This window comes from Equus caballus, chromosome 17 (assembly GCF_041296265.1).
Source record: "Equus caballus isolate H_3958 breed thoroughbred chromosome 17, TB-T2T, whole genome shotgun sequence".
Taxonomy (NCBI): Eukaryota; Metazoa; Chordata; class Mammalia; order Perissodactyla; family Equidae; genus Equus; species Equus caballus.
This window is the reverse complement of record NC_091700.1, coordinates 70,626,441-70,644,537: the sequence shown is the minus strand read 5'-3', so window position 1 is coordinate 70,644,537 and position 18,097 is coordinate 70,626,441. Positions and strand designations below refer to the sequence as shown.

The following is an 18,097-nucleotide window of genomic DNA, read 5'->3' as shown; positions in this document are numbered from 1 at the left end:
TTAAGAATTACTAACATTCATATCAACTTCCTAACTTCTAAACAGTCTGCAAAACTTAAAATAAATGGATATTTGGAATTACAATACTTTGTCACTAATAGTCTTATTCTACCACAGTGAAACAGTAAAATATTGCATTACCACTCTTTTTGAAGCAGTGAAATATTAAATTACACAACCCTTTAACTTGAAAGGCTTTAATCAAATTTGTGAAAGACTATACAAAGGGATCCTGGAGTAGGAGTCTGCTCTCCCTGGAGTTTTACATTAAACGCCTAGAACACAGTGCATTTCAGTGGGCCATGCTAGGAACCCCAACCTCTGAAGGTGTTAACCAGCCACTAGATACCTAGCATTCTAGCAATTCAGTGGTAAAGAAATCCATTTCCTTAGCAATAGGATGATAACGCTTTTATCTCATCCATATTATAGGCCGCTCACTGTACTATGTGCTAGTCCTATATGTATACCAGGCATATAAGAGAGATTAACATCTCTGCCGTTAAGGAATTCATAGTTTAGTATTATTTTGATATCAACAAGCAATGCTATTGTGTCATGAATATAATTTAGCATACATATTGCTAAAGAATAAAGTGCAACTCTATAATTACAGAGATAATTGCTTTGAATTTATAAGAAATATAGCTTTATGCCCATGGAAGAATAAAGATTACTGAATTATAGTTTTGAGTTGTCAACACACTGTGAATCAGACACTATAACACAAAAAATATCAAGCATAGTGCATGGATGGTACAAAGAAAGAGAGAAAAATCTAACACTGTGTAGCAAATTATCTGTTCACTAGGCCTACATTATCTTTCATTTGAATTTATTCTTGTCAAATATGAAGATTGTTGTTTCCATATAGACTTTCTTTTGACATCTGTAGAATGTTTCAAGACTGATTCATTACCTTGGTGATAGACTTCACATTCTATTTCCAGGCTTTTTTCTTTCTTTCTTTCTTTTTTATTTTACAAATTTCAGGATCACGATTAACTTCCTGTTATGATCATTTTTTAAATAAAAAAGTATTTTGCATCATCCACATAGACGTGTCCTAGGTTGTGGTCAGCAAGTTTAAATAAACAAATGTATCTAATGGGTGTAGTCCAAGTACAATGAGTGTAATTAGGCAGGCACTTCCTTATCATTAGTTTGTAACCTTTCACAATAACCCTCACTCTTATTAACAAACCATTACTTTTTCGGCACTTAACCCTGCTTCTGAAACTTGCTTTAAATTCTACATGCTCTGGCCATTTCTACACAACACAGAGCAAAATGAAGACCTAGGGAAGTTAAGACAGACACAGTAAATCTGAATGATTCACACTCAGGTATATTGCTAACCTGTGACAGCTAAAACACTATTCAGTCCTAAATTTATCTCTTTCACTAAAAGTAAAAAAAAAAATTGTTTTAGTTAATACAAAGTAGAAATAATTACATATTGTACCTCTGGTTAACATTCCCAAGTTGAATTCCAGGGGCTTTGGTGAAGTTCTTGAGGTATCTCAGCTCATTGTACAAATTCAAATTTTCCACCAAGTAATACTGAAAGAAAGCACAATATAAAAATTACATTCTGAGTTTAGTAATACAAAATAACGTATTATTTTGAAGAGTAAGATTAGTTGGGCTAGCAACTAGATTATCACATTGCTAGAACACTCAGAGTTTGTTTCACTTCTTCATTCTTCTGAGTCAACATCAATCACAGCAAGCACAGTGATGCTGTGAAAACTCATTTCTACCATCAAGAACCAAAGTTAAATCAATACTGACTGATTTAGCTTACAGAGTACATTCTTAGTATAAACAGACATCAACTTGACTTCAGTTTTCTAGCTATTTTCAATTTGCTGGTAAACTGAATGCATCTTGCTGCTATACAAATTTTTGTAACATCATTATAATATTGTAATTAATCAAATTTTATGATATTGAAGTGAGTGAATGAAAATAACTGAAATATGAGCCTCCTTTGGGAATTTCTAGAATGCACACTCTAACATCGGCAAGAGAAATGAAAACAAAATCTAGTTTTCATGATTCTGCTCTCTTTCTAGATATTCCTTCACTAAGAATACAGCAATGCTAGTTTTTATCTATTTCCAAAATAAAAACAAAATGTTCTAAACAGGAACTGATCTGTGCATAGTTACAGAGAGAATTACAAACAGTACATTTATATCTCCTCTAGTGTTCTCTGCCCTCTTAATTACATATTTCAATTGCATTAACATTAGTTCTCTTGGGAATTTTCCATCAACTGATCAATCTGTCCATTAGGATATTTTCTCTGATATAATATTGAGCTCCTGCTCTCATTTGCTATTTTCCCCCATTAGTGCTAATTAGGTCCCCTTGGATCAGGGAGAATAATACTATTCCATCTTGTCATTCTCTCCCAGATGCTGTAGACAATGATGCACAGCTTTATTTATTATGCATTGAATACTTTTAAATTGTCCTGAATAATTCTGTCTGAGATCGTAATTATGTTGACTTGCCCTTCTTTGAAAGTTCTTACACTTTCTGATCTTTTCAAAGCAAAGGTATTTAAAATTTACTATAACATATTATAAAAAAAATCAGCTTCCACACCAATGACTTCCGACTGTAGCTAAAGAAGAAAGAGAGAAAGAAAGAGAGAGAGACAAAGGAGAAAAAGAAAAAAGAAAGAAAAGAAAAAAGATTTGATTTATCAAAGAACATTACATGCAGAATTTAACACAAAATACATTTGTGACCATTTTAACTATGAGATTAATTAACCCAATTTCTAATTTAAAGCAAAAATATTAGAACTTTAAAATTAGTCCAGTTCTTATGCTTAATGAGCTTAAAAAATTTGACAACTTTGTCTTCTTTCCTTTTGTATTCCTCCTCTCCTCTACTGTGATTCTCTCAAAAGGCCTTTTGCTCAAACCATCTTAGACATTCAATAAATACTGGTTAACTGATAAGTATAATATTGATGGATGATGGGGGAAGAAATACAAATAGGATTAAAATGTGTCACTTCTGTTAGATTTAATGTGTGACATGTGTTGCTATATAATTTAAGTAGCTATGGGAATCCATGTTCTAACTCTTTTAATGATTACGAAATTGTACAAAGTCAATGCCATGAAAAATATGTGAGGGAGACTGTTCTAGACTAAAAGAGGCAAAAAAAGCTCTAATAATAAATATAATGTGAGAATCTAGCTTGAATTCTGTTCTAAACAAACCAATTGTAAAAAGACATTTTGAGACAATTGGGGCAATTTGATTACAGACTGAGTGTTACATGATACCAAGGAATTATTGTCAATTTGTGAGGTATGATAATGGGTCTGTGGTTGTGTAATAAAATTTCTGTAATTCTTATTGACACATACTGAGTTAGTTAAGAGTGAAATTGTATGCTGTCTGAGATTTGCTGTAAGGCAAAGAAAATAAGAGGTAGGGAGTATATGAAGTAAATCAAGTAAAACCCTAACAATTGTCAGTTGTACTAGATTACATATATGGAGATTCACTATTCTATTTTCTACTTTTGTGTATATTTAAAAATTTCATAATAAAAATGTTTTAAATAATACAAAAGTAATACATATTCAGTATGTAAGAGTACTGTACAAATAATATAAGGCATGTATAAGTTAAAACGCAAAAGTCCTCCCTCACCACCACCCACCAAACCTACTCACAGGAGGAAACCACTGTTAGCAATTTGGTGTATACCAATATGGACATTTCTATCTGCATACATACCTATATATACATATTTAATTTTTTTTTACCAAAATGCTTGTTACCTTCTTCTTTACTAAAACTATACCTTGGACATTTTTCCATGTCAGCAATTCTTATTCTTACTTAACTTAACTAAACCTTATTCTTACTAACTGATACAGAGAACTCCATTGTTTGGATATTTTGCATGGATGATTTTATTTTTACAATCGCATATAGGGGATGAATATTTAGTCTGTTCTCAGTCTTTAACTATTACAAGCAGTATTACAGGGAACCTTTTTGTACATGCACCTTTGTACGTTTGTGTGACCATGTCTGTAGGATGGAGTTTAGAAGTAAAATTTAGAGGAAGTCTAAATCAGTGGACAAGTGGGTGGACACTCCAATCAGGCTCCCTGGGTCCTAATCTCAGTGCTGTCTCTACGATCCAAGTGATGTTGGGCATATTGTTTAACTCTCTGAATGTCAGCTTTTTCTTCTGAAAATAGGATTCATAATAATTGTATTCATTTATAATATTATCATGAAAATAAATAACGTATATAAAGTGTTTAGAACAGCTGTGAAATAATAAGAAATATATCTGTTGGTCTCCTACTAATATTTGGTTTTTGACCCCATTTTCTGACACAGAGCTCCTAAAATCCTTGTAATTTCCTGAGTGATAGAGTGTCTGATACAGAGCTCCTAAATTCTTTGGAATTTCCTGGGTAAATAGAAGCATCTTTTGTTCTAATGAGGTGACTCTTGGTGGGCTCTTGGATGGAGGCAGGCTGCTAGAAAGACCAAGCCATGATTAGCAGCATGGAACTTTCAGTCCATGAAAGGTCCCCCAACGTTCCTACTCTCTGGAGAGGGGAGAGGAGTTGCAAATTGAGTTTATGATCAATTATGCCCAACTGATGAAGCCTCCATAAAAATCCAGAGCTTCCAGGTTAGTGAACACATCACATGCAGGGAGGATGGCACACCCCAATTCCTTGGGGACAGAATCTGCTGTACCTGAGACCTTCCCAGGCCTCGCCCTCAGTATCTCTTCATCTTGCTGTTCATCTATAACCTTTGTCACAGCATTTATAATAAACTAGTAAATGTAAATAAGTGTTTCTCTGAGTTCTGTGAGCCATTCCCGCAAATTATTGAACCTGAAGAGGGGATCATGGGAACCTCCAATTTATAGCCAGCCCATCAGAAGTAGAGGTGCCAACCTGGGACTTGATATTAGTGTCTGAAGTCAGGGCAATCTGTGGGACTAAGCCCTAACTTTTGGGATCTGATGCTAACTCTAGGTAGATAGTGTCAGAACTGAACTGAATTGTAGGACACCCACCTGGTATCAGAGAATCGGTTGGTGTGGGAAAAAACCCACACACCTGGTTACAGAAGTGTTCTGTATGAGTGTAGTGAGAAGGAAAAAACAGAGCTTTCCATTAGGTGGTGTAGAGAGTTTTTTCCCTTCCTGTAAAACAGTTTATGACACACACAGGAAGTGCTCAATAAGTGTCAGTTATCATTATTGTTAATGTAGGTTGGGTTCATTTACATTCCCATCAATAGTAAGAAAATCCTTTTTTTAATCTGATGTAAGAAAATCATCTTCTTGTTTCAATTTCCATTTTCTTAATGTTTATTGAGATTGAACATTTGTTTATAGATTTCCTGGCAACTTTTATATTATTTCTGTGAAGTACTACTTAGTTTCCTTAGTCCATTTTCCCACTGAGATAAAACTTAGTGATGGCACATTCTAGAGATGAACAGCCACCTACAAGTTCTGATCAGACCTGAATTTCCAGGTAAGAGAATCTGCATACTTTAGCTTCAACCTAACCTAAAGAAATTCCAGAGGACATCCACCTCCAGGTATGTATCAGACCAAGACTCTCACCATTAAGCCAGATGAAATCTTATAAAAGAAATCAGCTATTCAAAGGCACTAGAGAGCAATGTAGGCAGCCAATGCTTAAAGGGCCAACATCACAGAGAAAAGAAAAGCACATAGATGCGAGTTCAACATTCTGCTTCACTTTGTCCCTTGAGAAGTTTGCCAATATTTAAGCACCACAGGGCTTAGTGGCCAGCAGAGCATCCAACCTTCAAACTCAGAGCTTTCAACATTTTCATAGGGATGAAAAGATAAAAACTGATGCTCAAGAACCATCAAGGTAAACGTTTTGGCTTTGCATTAGACCCCAGAAGCCTATGTGCTAGGATTGAGAACAAATCAATATGCCAGAACTTACATGGATTGAATTCCATCACAAATCATCTTAATCATTCATTAAATCAAAGAGAGAAAATTTTACACAAACTGCCTATCAACAGAAAAGTAAATCCTCTCTGAAAGGAATATAAAATCATCCAGTCTATAATTTTTATACCTAATATCCACTATTCAAACAAAAATTACTAGGCATGCCAGGAGACAGGACCAAATTTCCAACAACTAAAAGCCAAAACAGAAACAACATAAAAGAAATGAATCCACAGATAACCAAATAATGGAGTATCATTTATGGCAAAGAAACAAAAAACATTTCCTTCAAATAAGCAACAATAATATTGACAGCTGACTTATCATCATAAATGTTGAAAGAAAATAATTGTCAACCTATATGTTGAAGGGGTTCAGAACGGGCCTCCCCAAGATGTGCCACTTTGGCATGTGGAATGTTTTGAGCTAGAGGCGATCAAGACTCTGAGGGCTCAATAGAAACTTTTACCTCTCCCTTAAAGAGTTTAAATTGTGGGTGTTGCCCATAATAAGAGCTATTACCAGAAATAACTTTTTATGACCTATCTGTTTGAGAGGGCAATCACCTAATTACTAAACATGTGCTCTTTTTATCATCCTGTGAGTTGCCCTCCTCCCCTCTGAAGCCTCGGGCCCCTACCCATTCCTTGGCTCAGAATGGCATATTTACTTCATTTTACCTTCCTGTCTCTGAACCTCTCATGTATGTAGAGTCTCTGATTTTCTCATGTCTGTGGGTTTTCTGTATGAAATTAAATTTGATTTTCTCCTGTTAATCTGTCTCATGTCAATTTAATTCTTAGACTAGCCAGAAGAACCTAGAAGGGTAGAGGAAAATTCCTTCCTCTCCCACAATGCCTATATCCTCCCCAAAATAAACATTAAAAGTAAAAGAGAAGTTTTGCAAGTTGAAAAAGTTCTAGAGCGTAAGTGCACAACAATGTTAATATCCCTTAGCACCACTGAACCATACACTTAAAAATGATTAAGATGGTAAATTTTTACACTGTGCGTTTTACCACAATTTTCTTTAAGTGAAGGAGAAAGTTAAAAACAAAGTGAAGAAGAAGACAGGGCTGGCCCCATGGCCGAGTGGTTGAAGTTATGCAGAGCGTTCCGCTTCGGCGGCTCGGTTCGTGGGTTTGGATCCCAGGCGCAGACCTGCTCCACTCATCAGCCATGCTGTAGAGGCATCCCACACACAGAGTCGAGGAGGATTGGCATGCGTGTTAGCCCAGGGCGAGTCTTCCTCACACACACACGTGAAAATAAATTTAAAAAAATAAAGTGAAGAAGAAGGTGACTTTTGTGGTACGTAAATTGTACCTCAGTAAAGCTGTTTTTAAAAAAGTGAAGAAGAAATAAAGACATTTTAAAACGAGAATTCATCATTAGCATACCATGATTTAAAGAAATATTAAAGGTAGTTCTTCAGAGAGAGGAAAACAATCCCAGGTAGAAACACAGAAGTGCAAGACAGAATTAAAAGCAATAGAAAGGAAATATAATAATTGTAATGACAAAAATCAATAATACTCTTGTGGGGGCTAAAATGTACATATATATATGAAATTAGAAGAAAAAATGCAGGAGTGTAGTATATGGAGTCTGTGTTCTAATGTGCTGACATTGTTAGGAAGTGGTAAAAGTGCTAACTTTTATAGACTTTAGTAAATCAAGAATAAATGTTGTAATGTCAATGGTAACCACTAGAAAATACTATAACATATAATCAACAATTAATAGTGGAGAAAATAGATTTATAAAATTTATTTATCAATTCAAAAGAGCCAAGAAAGGGAAGGAAAAAAAATCCAGAGGGACAAATAGGAAACAAATAATAAAATGACAGATTTTAAACCAAAAATATTAGCAATTTTGGATGAAAGTCTAGCATAAAAGAGATCATCCGGGGTCGGCCTGGTGGTGCAGCAGTTAAGTGTGCACGTTCCACTTTGGCGGTCCGGGGTTCCCCGGTTCAGATCCCAGGTGCAGACATGGCACCACTAGGCAAGCCATGCTCTGGCAGGCATCCCACATACAAAGTAAAAGAAGATGGGCACGGATGTTAGCTCAGGGCCAGTCTTCCTCAGCAAAAAGAGGATTTGTGGGAGCTGTTAGCTCAGGGCTAATCTGCCTCAAAAAAATAAAAAATAAAAGAGATCATCAGACTGGATTAAAAAATAAAACTCAACTATATATTCTTATAAGAGACTTACCTTAAACCTAAAGACACAGAGGGGTTAAAATCAAAATATTGGAAAAATGCACACACTGCAAAAACAAAACAAAAGCTGCTATAGCTACACCAATATCAGGAAAAAAAGAATTACTAGAGGTAGTGAATGTTTTATAAAGATTGAAGAGTCAATCCACTAAATTGACTTAATAAATGTATGTGCTACTAATAACAGCCTCAAAAGAAGCAAAAATTGACAGAATCAAAGGAAAAATGGGTGCATCACAATTAGATTTGAAGATTTGAACACATCTCTTCAGTAAAGGAAAGAACAAGCAAAAAAAACACAAAAGATTTAGATTTTAACAACATGATTAATGAGCCTCATTTACCTGCTATATACAATATAATAGCATGCATATTTTTTCAAGTGCACATAAACCATTTGCCAAAATTAACCAAGTGTCGAACCATAAATCAAGTCTCAGCAAATTTCAAAGTATTTATATCATTAATCTTACGAAATAAAGCTGGAAATCAATAATAAAAAATAACTAGAAAAGGCCCAAATGTATGGACAAAAAGCAGTACACTTCTAAATAACCCATTGGTCAAAGAATTACTCACAATAAAAATTTTGAACTAAATTATAACAGAAAATATGGCATATCAAAATGTGATAGATGCAACTAAAACTGTGCTTGGAGTGAAATTTAGAAACTTAAAGGCTGATATTAAGGAAACAAAGGGCTACAATTCAATGATCTCAGTATCCATCTCAATAAATTAACACACACTTTTGATTTGTGCATTTCTCAGTATGTATCTTCTACTTCACTTTTTAAGTTTACTTAAAAATTTTTTTAAGAAAAAGAAACTCCCCAAGGTCCAGTCTCTGGTTCTACAAGATCAAAGGATCTCAAAGTCTAAATTTATTTGATAAACCAGTCAGCTCTAGCCCCTCCTTAGCATATATTTAAAATCCTATGCATACTCTACTCTCCTAGGGTTTTGGAGGGATTTTTGGTGTGTCGTTTTTTCCATTTTACATATGATCTAGGGTCAGATTAGCTTCTTTATAAACTTTCTGCAGCAGAAAAGAATACTCAAACACTCAATAGTTCAGACTCACCCTTCCAGAAACAGGCAGACACAAGCCTCTGGGTTTATAGAAAAAACTAGTTACTCTGCAAATATTCATCTCACCACACCCATTCAGCAAGAAATATCTGTTCAGCCTATGTGTTATCACACCAGCCTCAAAACAAGATTTGCTAAGTATGAAATTACACAGGCAGTATCTTTGGAAAGTTTCTGACCTCTTTTCATAACACAATAAAGTACAAAGTTAAAACTCATTAGTTACATGTTTTAAATTATTAAGCAGCAGATACTTCGTTACTGTAATCTACTGCAACTGACACTGCTACTATATTAATGAAACTAAATATTGTTTTGAGAAAACAATGAATTCAGTATTTTAGTTCTAGAACTTAACTAATATACTAAAAGAATTTTCATGATGTAGTTATGAATTTTCATTTGAAAAAGTATTTGGGGTGTGGCTGTGTGTGTATTGTAAAGGTATTCAAATTTATTTCCTCATAAATAGAATTAGATATCTGTGAGCACTAATTAGAAAGACTTCATTGAAAACAGATTAACTTATTATTAATATGATATAATTCCCATCAGACTACATAGTTAAGACCTTTAAAATTTTCTTGCTTACTTTTCAAACACTAGTGTGACACTGGTCCACTCATATAGTATCGTTAAGTAAAAATGAAGGAAACTGCTTGTTCATTGAAATTACTAACTTCATTTTGAATAGTCTCCTTCTTACAGAAATATTATTAGAAATAATACTCTTGATAAATCTGAGATCAGTCCTCCCCATTGACTATAAGCAATGTATTTCCTGGAGCACAGAAGGACAAAGAAAAATTGCCCTGCCCTGTGCCTAGGTTACTGGGGTAGCAGGGTGCCTCTGCTGCCAACATGACTCCTTCTCTAGTCAGGACAGGAAAATCAGGGGGGAAAAGTCTCTGCTCTAGCCATTCCATCTTGGAGGTTTCCAAGGCCCCGGTCAATGTCTACTACACTACGAGTGACTGGGAGAAGACGATGCTCCTTCTCAAGAAACCCTTAAGGATTCTCTCTGGATGTTTACAACAGCCTGGCAAGCAGGGAGGATGACTGGATAGGAGGAGCTTGGGGCAGACTTTTAATCCCAGATATTGAGGACTGCCAAAGAGAAGAACTGTGCCCTTTTTGCAGTACTTGTGCATCGAGCACCACCCTTTGTTGAAAGATAATAAGTGTCTTGCAAATCTTTCTCCATCTCCACGTGTTTCCTCACTTCTCATGTTCCTTGTACATTTAAACTATTAGAACAGGCATTCCGCTAACTCGCTGCTTCCACTAATCCTGATCTGGACTGCTTTCTGTTCGAATTCTGCACCTATTTTTTAATGCACCCTTGGAAATTATAACACCCTTCTCTCATTGAAGCTACAGCTCTCTTTTAAAGCCATTATCTTTAAAAAAAATTGCTACCTATTTCAAATGTGTTCCTGCATCAAAACGTGTTGAATTACGGAATCAAATGTCTGTCAATCTGCAAGTAGAGCCCTAAATACTTACAGAAAAAAGAACCCTAAATGTTATTCAATGTATTGAGACACTACTAAAAAAGTCTTAAATGACAGCATTTTATCCATTTTTTCACTTATTTGTCAATGTTTCATTAAAATGTCTCTGATATATGGTAATGCATTCCTAGTTAAAGGATGTATTTCGGAAGAAAAAATTTTTTTTTAGAAAGCTAGACAAGGAGCAAGTCAACTAATAATGTCTTATGTTTGCATAGCATCCTAATGATCTTTCATTTTCATATGCTTTCTGTAACTTAACCTTTCAAATAACCACATGAGGTGGGCAAGGCAAGCCTCATTACTTGCATTCTAACACCAGAACCATCAGAATCTTGTGGCTAATACAGCATTGTAGTACTTTCATTTTAACTCACACTCTGCCTTTTCAAGCATTCATAGCAACTTAAATATTCATAGCAACAACCCATCACCATAGATAATATCTAAGCAATTCTAAGCAAACATGACATTTTCATTTTCTGTAACATCTTTAAACCAGAAAGGAAGACACCAAATATGAATTTAGCCCAAGGACCATAGGACTTAAAAGATATAATAGACTTGGCCTCCCAGGGGAAAAAGGCCCAAAGATTGTCACAAGTGCATGTCCCAGAGTCTGCTACTTATTTGGAAGGTATGAGTCCATATCCTTCTGCTAAGGAAAGGGCTTACGGAAAAAGTCATCATGAGTTTACCTGGGTATGCTGGTTTGTGACACTATTCCAAAGATTCAAGAGTGGTGAGTGGTAGAATCTTAACCTGTGGGTCTATGTGCAATAAAGAGGTCATTTCCACTCTCCCTCTCCACCCCACCCCAGCCTTTGAAGAGAGTGCTTGGACTCTTTCATGGTGAGAAAGGAATCTTGCGAGGGTCAGCTGGCCTAGAGAAGTGCCCAAAGACAATTAAGAGAGCCACTATTGCCCATGATTGGAGCTGCTCTGAGAGACATAAAAGTGAGTGCTTGAGTTTCCCTACCACTGTAGAGAAATCATGACATACAAGATGCTCCTTATGGCTCTCCAGCTTCACCTACCCTGAAATCTTGAAGGCTCTTGAATGCATCATGCTCTCTCTCAAGTCACAGAATTTGCACAATAGTCAGTTTAGAACAATCTTCACCTTTATCTGCCTATCTTCTACTCATCCTTTTTGAAACAGTTCTATCAACACCTCCTCCAGGAGGCTATCTTTCACACACTGCACTCCTCACCACCACCTTGTATGTATGCTCCTGGAGAGCCCTGTGCTTATGTTTAGCATGGTTCTTACCACACTTGATTGTAATCAGCTTCTCTAGTTTACGCATAAGACTCTAAATTATTGGAGGGCAGGGGCAATATCTTATCATCTTTGTATTCTCAAAACCTAGCATAGAGCCTGGCACCTAATATATACTGAATGAATGAAGGAAAGAAGGAATGGCTACCCCTGATTCCATCCCAGAACTTCTGATACCTTCTGGCCCCTCAGTTTGGCAGTGTATACAAATCTCTCTGAATCAATGCACTTAGCTTCACTCATGTTTAAACTCGCCCCAGATTTGGTTTAGAGGCTCTTAACCAATGCAAGCCTGGTGGACCCTCCCAGTCAAGGAAATTTTGTCCTCCAGCCAAGGGAGGGAGATACAGACAGCCTCATTCTTGCTCCAGTTATTCCTAACATCACAGCTATCACCAGGCACAGTCGCACCCAATCCCATAACAAACTGGATTGTAGTTTAGCAGGTTATTAGTAGCTCCTTCTTCACCTCATTTGCTTTGTTAAAATCGTCTGGTCAGACACTCATTGTCTGGTGCTTTGTTTTGCTGTAATTATCCCACCTGTCCTGAGCTGCCAATATTCCTGAATAATCCTTCTGTCTATATTCTTTTTTCCCAGTCTCTGCCACCAAGCTAAACTTTTCTTTTGCTTTCTTGCATTTCAAATCAAGGGATCTTCCCTCTTAACAAGCTGTCCTTGAAATCTGTTGTGGCTGTGTTCAGAATTCCTAAAGTCATCTGATTCTACCTGCTTCTCTTGGATTACCCTCCAACTCTGCCCTTCAATTTCTATACCTCCTTTGAACTTGGTTTACAACAACCAGTTCTGCTTCTGGGCCCAGGACCTTTACTTTGCTTGGGGTTTTTTCCAGTCCTGTTTGCCTTTTCTATTCCAAATTCAACTTTCAAAATCATGTTCCCCACTGAAGATAAGGATAAAATCAAACTGAAGGGCAACATAGGGCATTATACATTTCTAAGATAGTTAAACTGCTCCTAAATGTTCCGCTTAAAGTCATGAAAATTTGTACTTTTTGTAGATCCTGCCAATAACATTGATGGAATAGCTGATCAACCATTTAGAAGCGCACTATAAATAGGGCCAAAATTAAGAGTCTGAAATAGCTGGGGAGTTTTCTCCACAAACTTTCATGTGATCACACCGGGGCCATTGCATTTCACAGCATATCCATTTTTATAAGTCTATTTATGAGTACAAAGAGGCTTAGCCACCACTGCTTTGGCTTGCCAGCTTGGACTGACTGCTGCTATTTTAACCACATTCCCTTTTACAAAGAGCACAGCCAACAGTTCCAAATTCCTGAGGGAACTGTAACTGTTTATACTGAGAAAACTGAATGACACATCATTTGGAAATTTGTTACTATTTAAGCCACTGTCAACTTGTTTTTTTTTTTTTTAATTTATCCATAGTGATCTCTTAAGGCCCAAAGTGCCATACTTCCACCCTGATACTCAAAGGTGACTGGTCCCAAGTGCCAAAGATCATCCTGGAGATGAGCCTAGACAACCAGACACGAAAACCAATACACCCTAAAAGAAGAAAGTCTCAGGGCTCAGCCAGTGTTCCCCAACAGGCAAAGAGCATCACTTCCTCTTAAACAGTAATAGTGAAAATGACTAGGGCTTCGCATGCCGAGGGCTAGGAGATCCCAAGACTTAGAATTTAAGAACTCAAAGTCTTACCCTAAGGGTCACTTTTGGAGGAGGGAAAAGAGCCCAATCTGTATGAAAAGTCATGCTCTAGAATAGAAAAGAATGAAGTGGTTTCTTTCTGCCAACCTATTTCTGACCACTTTTGTCTGGGATTATGTGCCTACCTGAGCCATCCTAACCTCAGAGGGCTACCTATTTTCTAGTCTGTCCATTCATTTAGGTCTACTGGGAACCCAGCTTAGACAGCTTCTCTTAGATAATATCCAATTGCCCCTATTCACCTGAAAATTGCCTCAGGCCAGTAGTGCTTTTCCCTCCAGATATGCCCTACTCTGATTATTCAGCAATGATACACACCAGGGGTCCTGATCCAGGACAAGCCTTGATGATACCCAGGAAAAAACCTTCCAAACTCATTTCCCTGGAAAGGATGCTTCTTTGCAAGTATCAAGAACTGCTACAGCTCTGAGATTTTACCAAGCTTTGCAAGCTGACAAGTTAGTCTGCCATAGTTTCTTGGACACTGGCAGAAGACATGAGATTCCTGGGTCAAAGACAAAGAATTTTATTACTCATGACACAGTCAGCACTTTGAGCATCATGTTCATATTGGTTCCCCTTATCCCTCAAGTCTCACAGGGGTTACACAGAACAGCCTGAGTAGATGCTGCTCACACCACGGGCTTGCACCACAGCTGAGAAACTCTGAGCTTAGGAAACTCCAATCTTTTAAGACTGGGCTGCAAGGAAGCCTGTCCAAAGATGCTTGAGAGGGAGACATTATTTTTATTATACTAGACAGCAAACAAACTGGCCCTCTGCTCTAGAGGGAGATACCATCTCTGTCTTCTGTTTGCTATCAAACATCTTTGAAAAGATCATCAAAACAAAAGGCTATCAGTACCTCTGTTCACAAGATGTGCAGAAACATGAGAAACCCAGGGGAAATTGTCTCTCAATAGTAAGTTGAAAAAGTTAGTGAATAAATGAATGAATGACAAAATTTATGGATACTTTATAGAAACAAAGTAATGAGTACTCAATACAAATATTTCACCCATTCTCTACTTCTCTAAATAAGCACACAGGCATATGTCAACAGAGGTCATTTCTGTTCACCAAGGAAGATTCTGATCTTATTTTTATTAATTTAAATGCGTATCGCTCTTTCAATAATTGGTACTCATTTGAAGGAATCCTGCAATACTTAACAAGTGACACTTTTGAACTTACCAAATACTATCTATCTCATGGAAATAATTTGTTTCAAATATCATTCCATCACTCCACACATAAGTTATTGCATATATCTTTTGATTCTGAAAATCCTTATCCCAAAGACTAAAATGAAAATGACATAGAATTTAAGATTGAAATTAGCCAAATTAAAGAAAGAATACAGAAAACTGTACATAAAGACTGTGCTCCCAACTTCATAGCAGAGAGTTGATCACAGACCTTGGAGGGCAGATAAACATGGGTTTAAATCACAGAATTAATTCGACAAGTCCTCCCTATCTTCTGTGGCTTCCTTCTTATAAGTGCCTTGTAATATCTTTTTGAGGATGGGGCCTTTTTCTAAATAAATTATTCCAGTCAGAAATGGCATGAGCAACATTCAAGGAATTCCAAGCATTATGATGGTTAAGCAGCATTTCACAAACTGTATTCTGGAAAACACAAGTGTCCTTCATGATGTTAATAAATATTCTGACATCCAAAAAATTCCTTGGTCAAATAAGTTTAGTAAACTATACATTAAATCGGTTTCTTACTGCCAAATTTTTCAGAGCCTCTAATTGGGCTAATGTACTCATTTATCATTGAACTTCCAATAGGTGGATTAGAGATATGGTATGAAATGTTTCCCAAACTTGTTTCACCATGCAAAATGTTTAATATCAGATGTTTTGTATTAGGGATACTAGATGCTTTATATTAGAGGACCCCAGAGCTCCATGGAACACATTTAGAAAAACTCTGGACCACAATGCAGGATAGATGTGGGACAGGAACAGTAAATGTATTGAGATAATTGAGTTAGTTTTGCAAAGGACCTTGAATTATATGCTAAGATATTTGGACTTTATTATGTAGGCAATGGAGATACAGCCTTTTGACATTCTTTTTATCTATTTGGTATGTTTAGATGCAGTCATTTTAGTCAGAAACATACTACAAGATCCTAGAAATTTTCTATTTTGTAATAAATTCTGCCATGGAAGAAGAGATCTACAAAAGAGAATTATTTCAGAACTCAATAGCCTCACTCTTAAGAAAGTCTTCCTTATGTCTAAGAATTCCTATGTAGTAGTTTAAATTAATTTTACTTTTTTTAAATCTGTTCTGTGTTCATTGTACTCCCTCTTCTCTGAATTCCAGCTCTAGGACTTAATCTTGCAACAGAGACCAGTTGAGACACCAGATCCATTCATGTATTATCCTGGTCTGCATAAATTCACTCTCCAAGTTTTATTATTGAGGCTGATTTTCCAAAGTTTGATCAAAGTTATGACTATCTTGGATACTCTAACCAAATTTTCTTTGCTCTGCCATTCAAGGAATATTTAATGAGCATCTACCTGATGCAAGGCATTGTAATAAGTGCTGAGAGAAATAAAAGGAGGACTTAGATATATTCCCCTTAAAACACTTTTGAATATTTTGCTTTAAGATCAACTTGACTTAATTTCTTTCAAGCTTTGATTGATTTGTACAGCTAGGAAGGGCCAAGTGTATAAAAAACAACTCAGTGCATCCATCAGTGAATGTTTATTGTGTTCCTACTATATGCCAAACACCAGATTAGGTGTTAGGGATGCAGCAATGAGCAAGACAGGCCTAGTTCCTGCCCTCATGAGCTTATAAATTTAGCTGTGACTAAAGGCAATAAAATGAGTATGAAATTTGTATTAGTTATCTCTTTTAAACTCTTTAAGAAATAAATATAATTAGTTATAAAGGAACATAAAACATATATGGCAAAATGTTAACAATTAGCTAACATAGGAAAAGGGTATAGACAGTGCTTAGGTCAACAACAAACTTCATATACAACAGTGGTCCCATGAGATGAGTACCATGTAGCCTAAGTGTGTAATAGGCTATACCATCTAGGTTTGTGTAAGTACTGTAGGGGAGGAAAACATTTTCTTCTACCTTTCTAGATTCTTTTGGCTGTTCTAAGAATTAAATTGACATGAGACAGATTAACAGGAGAAAAATAAGGTTTAATAACATATACACATGGGAGAAACCCAGGAAAACCAAGTAACTAGACAAAATGGCCAAAGCCCTCACCTTAAATACCATCCTCTGCTAAAGACAAAAGAAGATGTTGGGGGTGGGGAGAGTCAGGAACGTCAAAGGGAGGGAAGGCATTTCACAGGTAGGTGAAAAGAAGCAAACATTTTGGAAAATAAGTGTTTGGCCATACAGAAACAGAAGAACACACTGGGGAGTCCAACAAATGCTTTTCTAGGTTCCTCCCTGTCTACCACCTAGTTCATGTTATGCTAAGGTGATAGCTCACTTCCTAGACATATTTTTCAATCATTTGACTTCTTTTAGGCAGTAAAGGGAGAGGTAACAAGAAAAACTTTGAGTCTTTTGTTTCTTGAAAATAATCAGCCTAAAATAATCCTCATGTTAAAGAGATGCATTTTGGGGTGGTGAACTTTGTTCCCCTTCAGCACACTCTATGATGTTCATACAAGGACAAAATCATCTAATCACACATTGCTCTGAATGTGTCCCCATTGTTAAGCCACACATGACTGTATATGGATATTCATTTTACTATTCTTTTGATCTTTCCATTGAGTTGAAATTTTTCAAAATAAGAAGATGGAGGAAAGTTTATTAAGAACAAATCTGTCAAAAAATTAAAAAATTTTGGGACAGCTTGGTGGTGTAGTGGTTTAGTTTGCACACTCCACTTCAGTGGCTCAGGGTTCACGGGTTCAGATTCTGGGTGTGGACCTACACACTGCTCATCAAGCCTTGCTGTGGTGGCGCCCCACATACAAAATAGAGGAAGATTGGCATAGATATTAGCTCAGGGCCAATCTTCCTCAAGCAAAAAGAGGAAGATGGGCAACAGATGTTAGCTCATGGCCAATATTCCTCAATACATACCTACATACATACATACACAAATTTGGAGTCAGATTTCTTCCATAATCTAATACGTTCTTTGCTTGGTTTTAATGTTTCTGTGTTCTGATTTCTGATTCCATTGTTTCCATATCAGAACCCCAAAGGCAGAAACCAAAGCATTACCAAATGAATAAAAGCAAAAACTTGGATTGGATT

The 18,097-nt window shown here is 36.4% G+C and overlaps 1 protein-coding gene across 2 annotated transcripts in view; it reads right to left on the bottom strand.

Annotated features, from left to right (window-relative positions):
• SCEL (sciellin) overlaps positions 1 to 18,097 on the bottom strand; it is a 272,928-nt gene that overhangs the window by 209,531 nt on the left and 45,300 nt on the right. For both annotated transcript variants that reach the window (XM_070240352.1, XM_070240356.1), the window contains exon 2: positions 1,466 to 1,563. The gene's annotated coding sequence lies outside the window, so the exon portion shown is untranslated. The remainder of the gene's footprint in view (positions 1 to 1,465; positions 1,564 to 18,097) is intronic.